General features: G+C 40.9%; 1 long non-coding RNA gene across 1 annotated transcript in view; it reads right to left on the bottom strand.

Moving 5' to 3' along the window:
* Positions 1–684: 684 nt before the first annotated feature.
* Positions 685–7191, bottom strand: part of LOC107184495 — a 9067-nt gene continuing 2560 nt past the window's right edge. The window contains exon 3 of the long non-coding RNA XR_001515340.1: positions 685–696. This is a non-coding gene — a long non-coding RNA (uncharacterized LOC107184495). The remainder of the gene's footprint in view (positions 697–7191) is intronic.

The following is a 7191-nucleotide window of genomic DNA, read 5'->3' as shown; positions in this document are numbered from 1 at the left end:
TAAGAATTGTTTCATGTTTAGCTAGAAAAACTGCTTTGTAGTTTAGGATTTTAATTCAGTTAATCCCTTATCTGGAAGTGCTAACATTTATTTAATTTTGATAGCTAAATTGTCTCCAAATATAAATTATAGATTTCAATGAAATTGTACATTATTTTTGTAATTATGACTTCTCAGACACCTCTCTCTCTCTCTCTCCCTCTCCCTCTCTCTCTCTCAAATGTATTTAAGAAACAAGTTTGTGTTGCCTAAATTTAGAAAAATAACTCAATTTAGTTTGGAGTTGTAAGCTATTCTTATGATGGCTTTATTTCTTTGTAATATTATGATTAGCTGAGAAACTTTACAATAGAAAGTTGTAAACAATTAGCTAACAATATAGATTTGCATATGTGGAGATACCCACACATATATATCCATGTGTGTATCTCCTTGTATGTGTGGATAGACAGATGGATAGATAGATAGATAGGCACATGTGTCTATATCTATTCACATCTATCTGTCCTAGCATAGTTTTATAGTTTGCCTTTGTTTTAAAATAAACTAAGGTATCATGGCCTCTTGGATGCTTTAACAATACTACAATTAAGAATCCACATTCTTTTCCTTAATTTACTGTTTTCCTAATACATATTTATACCTATAAAGGAATCAGTGCAACATTAAATCTTTCAATCTGATTTTTAAATATATCTCAGTTGTCAAAAGACTTGTTTAAGAATATGAAGCACAATGCTAACCTTCATGTGGGTTCACTCTTAGATTACCTTTTCCCGTCAGCTCTCCTTTTATACCTAGAGCTCCTAATTCTGGGTTTCTCCTGCCTGGTGATGCGCCATTCTCTTTCTAAAAGGTGGTTCTGCCAATGAGTCTGATAATTTTAATTACATTGATTAGTAACTTTTTGATTATATATAATATCACACTCTTAAAATTTTTGATTCCTTCTTTTTTTAGGAAGCAAGAATTCTGAAGAGTGAATTCTGGTTAATATTTGACAAAAGAGATTTGTGGTACTCTAACAATACTTGTAGCCATATTTTCATTTTCTATGTATTGGGGATGTTAGTAAAGTTCCACATCTGTAACACAACTATTCTACGTCTAACTCAAATTACTTATGCTTAGCCCGGCCGGCATGGCTCAGTGGTTGAGCCTTGACCTACGAACCAAGAGGTCATGGTTCAATTCTGGTCAGGGCACATGCCCAGGCCATGCAGGAGGCAGTCGATCAATGATTCTCTCTCATCTTTGATGTTTCTATCTCTCCCTTCCACTCTGAAATTAATAAAAATATATTTAAAAATTATCTATGCTTAACCCAATTTATCCACTGCTGACTGCCTTTTTTTCTATTTGCCTTGAGAGATTTTATTTTACATTTATTTTTTATGTGAATTCAAAATGACTTGAAAATGATGTATTCTGTGGGGTGCCAGCTGTCTGTCCCCTGGGAATGTAACCCTGACCCTACTTTTTCCTCACATGCCTTGTGCATAGATCTTTCTGGGCAACCTTAAATTAAAGCACTTTCCTCCCTCATGACCTGTAGCAATTTTTTTTGTAATGTGAATAATTCTGATGACAGAATTCATTTGAGTATAAAAATATGGGGGGAGGGAGTCATTACATTTAACTCAAATTAATTGTTAATTTTGCGAAACTGGATATTGAGAGCAAACCAAATTTTACAAAGTCAAATTATAGCTAATTTCTTGAGTTGATTTTTTAAAGTTTTTAAGAGTTTAATATAATGTAAGGGATCAATTGAAAAGTCACAATTATTATTTTTAGATAAACATAAAATACTAAAATATTTAATTCAAGGCATATATAACTTTATTTAAAATATATGTACTTTAAATTAGAATTTCCAAAATTCTAAATAAATTCTTACTGTTATACCACAGGGTGATGTCTTATTTTGGGTATACAGAAAGAAAAATAAGTAAATATTCAGTTTGTTCTCTGTAAAGAAAACTTGAATCTCATTGAAATAAAGGAACACTTAAAAGGATGTTGAAAAACTTTGAAAAAGAAAAATACACCAGGCTCAAGTTTTGTTAATACATTTGCTAAGAGTATAACCACTGACAATATTAAAATTGTCTATCTACACTAATAAAAGAGAAAAATGGTAATTGGCGTACGACGCTACCCTTTTCATTGGCTAATCAGGGCTTTATGCAAATTAACTGCCAACTAAGATTGGCAGTTAACTGCCAACAAGATGGAGGTTAATTTGCATAGGTAGGCACAATGCAGGGAGGCGAAAGGGAAAGCAGGAAGAAGCCCCCTGCCACTGACAGTGATCAGAAACCCAGGGGGGAGCTAAGAGCTGGGGGGCAGGGCAAAGGGCCCTGTCCCCCAGCCATAATCGGAGAATCAGGTGCCTTTTCCGCCCTGGCCAGTGATAGCAGGAAGTAGGGGTGGAGCCAGCGATGGGAGCTGGGCACGGTCGAAGCTGGCAGTCCCAGGAGCTAGGGGTTCCTTGCCTGGGCCTAAAGCGGAGCCCACGATCATGGGGCCGCTGCAGCTGCGGGTCCCCGCTGCCCGGGCCGGACGCCTCAGCCAGAGGTGTCCTGCAGGGGCAGGGGCAGAGCCCGTGCGATCACGGCGCCCCCCGCTGCCACTGCATGTCCCCGCTGCCTGGGCCGGACACCTAGGCCAGAGGCGTTAGGCCTGGGCAGGGGTGGAGCTTGCAACCACGGGGAGCTGGGGGTCCCCTGCCCAGGCCTGACACCTCTGCCGGAGGCCTCAGGCCTGGTCAAGGGGCCGATCCAGTGATTGGTGATCGGAGGGTGATGAGGGTCAACTCCTCTGGCCGAGGCATCAGGCCTGGGTGGGGGGTGGAGCCGGGGATTGGGGGGATATGATGGTCCCCTTGCCCAAGCCTGAAACCTGGGTCAGAGGCGTCAGGCTTGGGTGGGGGGTGGAGCAAGCGATCAGAGGGAGATGGGAGTCCCCTGCCCAGGCATGATTCCTGGGCCAGAGGCCTCAGGCCTGGGTGGGGGCCAGAGCCAGTGATCGGGGGGAGATGGGGATCCCCTGTCCAAGCCTGACACCTCTGGCGGAGGCGTCAGGCCTGGGCAAGGGGCCGATCCTGCGATTGGAGGGTGATGGGGGTCAACGCCTGAGGGCTCTCAGTATGTGAGAGGGGGCAGGCTGGGCTGAGGGACACTCCCCCCCCCCACCCACCCCCCCAGTGCACGAATTTCATGCACTGGGCCCCCAGTAGAGAGATAAAAGGATATTAAGGTAACATCCATTATAATAAGGAAATGAATTATCTATCTATCTATATAAAAGCCTAATATGCAAATTGTCTCCGTGGGAGTTCGATTGGGAGACCAATTGCTCACTATGATGTGCGCTGACCACAAGGGGGTGTAATGGAATGAAGGAAGGCCCTGGCCAGCAGCCCGTAGCCAGGTAAGGGAGGCCCTGGCCAGCAGCCGGAAGGCCCCAATTGGCCCTGATCACCGGTCAGGCCTAGGGACCCTATTTGTGTATGAATTTCTTGCACCGGGCCTCTAGTCATATATAATAGGGTATGTTAGAGTTTTTGTAGATAATTTACTCAATGGCTCTTTTTACCAAAATGAAAAAATAAGTAAAGCATTTAATCAGTAATACTATTTGGTAATGTGGAGTGGTGGACTGTGTTATAAAACATTATTATAATACTAAACAAACCTATAATTCTTCATACTGTATATCATTGACTCCAAGTCCCCATTGTATATGTAAAGTAACTTCATGCTTAAAGCTACTTAAACTTTCTAAAAACAAATTAATTTTTTCACCTAAAGCAAATAGTCATTTCATAATTCATAGTTGATTTATTTACTATACATAACCTGCCTCATTTATATTCAATTTCCTTAATATTCAAATTTAGCAGAAGAGAATTGACCGAGAAAACAAGAATACCGCAAATGTTTTCTATCCCAAGTTAATATCCGTGGCGGAACATCCTCATTTGCATGCTATGTAGACCACATGCTATTTAAAACAATGTTGCAAACGTATCGCTGGCTGGATGACTTTGTTTTGGAGCAAGAGTGTATCTGCAAACTTTGTCCTGCTTCCAGAGAACAGTGCACCTTTTAAGAATGCAGCCGACAGTTTCAGCATGATCTCTTCCTTTATGTTTTATTTAACATGTTAATGGAGTAAATCCACACCTCACCTAATTTATTTTGAGACACTTTTGTTCGGGATAACGCGCTGTGAGAACAGTGATGTACAGGCGGGGTCCCTTACAGAACACGCCTCAGTTCAGCTGCTTTTGAAGCAGATTGCAAATGCCCTCTAACAGGGCACAGCAGCGTTACATAAATCATCTTACATGAAAAATTAACATGGCATCAAATATTTATAAATATTAATGTGTATGTTAATATAACCAAAGCCGTAACAAACAATCATAACCTTGCCGTGTTTCCTAGGACAGGCGCTCCTGATAATGACGCTGTTATCTCTGGAGGAAGGCACAATTATGAAAGTTATCACACAGGGTGCTGTGTTCTAGCTGTTTTCAAATGTGTCCATTACATGTCCACCTTCTATAACAGTGATGGTGAACCTATGACACGCGTGTCAGAGGTGACACGTGAACTCATTTTTTTGGTTGATTTTTCTTTGTTAAATGGCATTTAAATATGTAAAATAAATATCAAAAATATAAATCTTTGTTTTACTATGGTTGCAAAGATCAAAAAATTTCTATATGTGACACGGCACCAGAGTTAAGTTAGGGTTTTTCAAAATGCTGACACGCCAAGCTCAAAAGGTTCGCCATCACTGGTCTATAGACTGTGAACCCTTTACATGCACATGCGTCAGAGACAGACAGGCAGTTCATGTGGGTATATATCTTTTTAAATCATTTTTATGTAATCCCTTACATAGAAAGGCCCTGATTTCTTATCAATTGTGTGCATAATTGGAGTATCTGGTATCCTACAAATAAATTCACTTGGATGGATCACACTGATCTGCATGAGATATCACATACTAGTATATACTTAAACATAAGTATAATGCACCTTTTTTAAAAATATATTTTTATTGATTTCAGAGAGGAAGAGAGAGAGAAACATCAGTGATGAGAGAGAATCATTGACTGCACGCCCCACACTGGAATCAGGCCTACAACCCGGGTCTGTGCCATGACCTCCTGGTTCACAGGTCAACACGACCACTGAGCCACGCTGGCTGGGCTACTGCACTTCCTTTAGGAGAGCCAGCTTTAAAGGTGGACGGGGGATGTGGGCCTCTGAAAGTCAGTCTGCCCTGCGACCTCTACGCAGGCCAGGAAACCCCTTCCTCAGTGCCAATGCTGAGCTTGCGGTGGGAGTGTGTCGCTCGTGGGCTGGCTTGCAGTCAGGGGTTCGAGTTTAGGTCAGACCCTATGAAACCCACAGCTCATAGGCATGGCCAGCCAGGCAAGATTACGTTTGGGTTCTTTTCAGATTCAGCACTGTGGGCAGGTATCGTTCATTTAGTCAACTGACATTAAAACGATGTGATTTCAGATGAGAGGGGGAAAGGGCTGCCGTTTTAGGACCACGCATAGGGCGCGGGTTCAGTCCAGTCAGTTCAGAATCCAGCAGACGTTCAGGGACAGAGCAAGAGCATAACTTTCTTTGAGGACGAGTGAACTGTTGAGTTGAAGAGGTTTTGCTTCCCGAAAGAAAGAAGCCTTGGGAATCCACCTTCTGAGCTTGCTCCCAAGCGAGTGACTTCTTCATTTTCAACCTCCTGACACCATTTCCAGGCTCTGTCCTCAGTGTCATGAGCAGACGCTGTTCTGGAGGTGCTGGTGGAGAGAAGCTGCCCTGAGCCACCCCTGGTGGGAACGGGTTTCCTTGCTGTGTGGACGGTGTCACCTGGTTTCCATTTCAAATGTTTTTGCCCTTCTCCTGGATCTAGGGCTGAGGTTGGGGCATTTGGACTAGAAAACAAGACTAATTCAACTTCGTTTACTCTCTAAAGAGCTAAATATCAGGTAAGTAATGTCTCAAGTGCTCGAAAAATGCCACCCCAAATATCTTCCAATCAAAGATTTATCTTATTGCCAGTTTAAAAACATAATTGACCTGAGATGGGATGTTAAGCCTCATACACCCTTTAGCACAAGTTATTTTAATCAGATAAGAGATCCATGCTTAACTGGTGTCATTCTTAAGTGGGTCAGATTTTGAAAGGGATGCAAAGAAAAGAGGTGCAGAGCAGACATTACTTTGTATTTATTAATTTTAATATGTATATCAGACACAGTCTCTCAAATCCTACAAATGTATTCTATTTTGATTCCAGCAATTTTACCCTCTCTTCCATATTAGTGTACCATTTATTTTTGGCCATTATCCCAAACATGTGATTTTTTTTTTCATCATTTTTTAAAAAGCCATATCTTGATTTCTTTACTAGCTGCTGATTCTTTTTTATTTCATTTAACTATTTGGTGGTTTTTTGTTTGTTTGTTTTTTTTTGATCTCTCTGAAACACAACTCCTTAAAGATTGCCTAAACTTGATGACTCCAAACAGTCTACTTCCATCTTCCTAAATCCATTCAAACTTTCATCCCTGCCATTCCACAGAAACCACAGCCCTTAATGTAGCCAAAGATATCTCACCAAAGCACTGAGACACACTCATATGGCTATAGAATGCTTAACCACCACCCACAGTCAAATTGGTGGGCACACAATGCCATATACAGATCATGTGTCATAGAAAGGTACTTGAAACCTATATGATCTTATTAACCAATACCACCTCAATAAATTTTTGAAAAGAATGCTTACCCAGTACATCATGCCCACCTTTCAACAGAAATTACAAAACATACTAAGAGGCAAAAATGAAGATATTGACAAGCATCAGAATCAGAGGGATATAGGAATTATCAGACCAGGAATTAAAACAAACACCAATAACAACAACAAAACCTATGATCAATATGCTAAGGTCTTTAATGGAGAAAATAGGCAATATGCAGGAATAGATGGATAATGTAAACAGGGAAATGGGAATTCTAAGAATCAGAAAGAAATGGTGGAGATCAAAAACACTGGGGAAATACGGTATAAGCTAATTGGTAGACTGAACATCTTTGTGTTTGAGAATATGACAATAGGAACTTCTAAAATTGCTAAAAATAAAAATAAGATTAAAAA

This window comes from Myotis davidii, unplaced genomic scaffold (assembly GCF_000327345.1).
Source record: "Myotis davidii unplaced genomic scaffold, ASM32734v1 scaffold184, whole genome shotgun sequence".
NCBI classification, from domain to species: domain Eukaryota; kingdom Metazoa; phylum Chordata; class Mammalia; order Chiroptera; family Vespertilionidae; genus Myotis; species Myotis davidii.
Note: the sequence above shows the minus strand (reverse complement) of the source record. Positions and strands in the feature narration are given on the sequence as shown.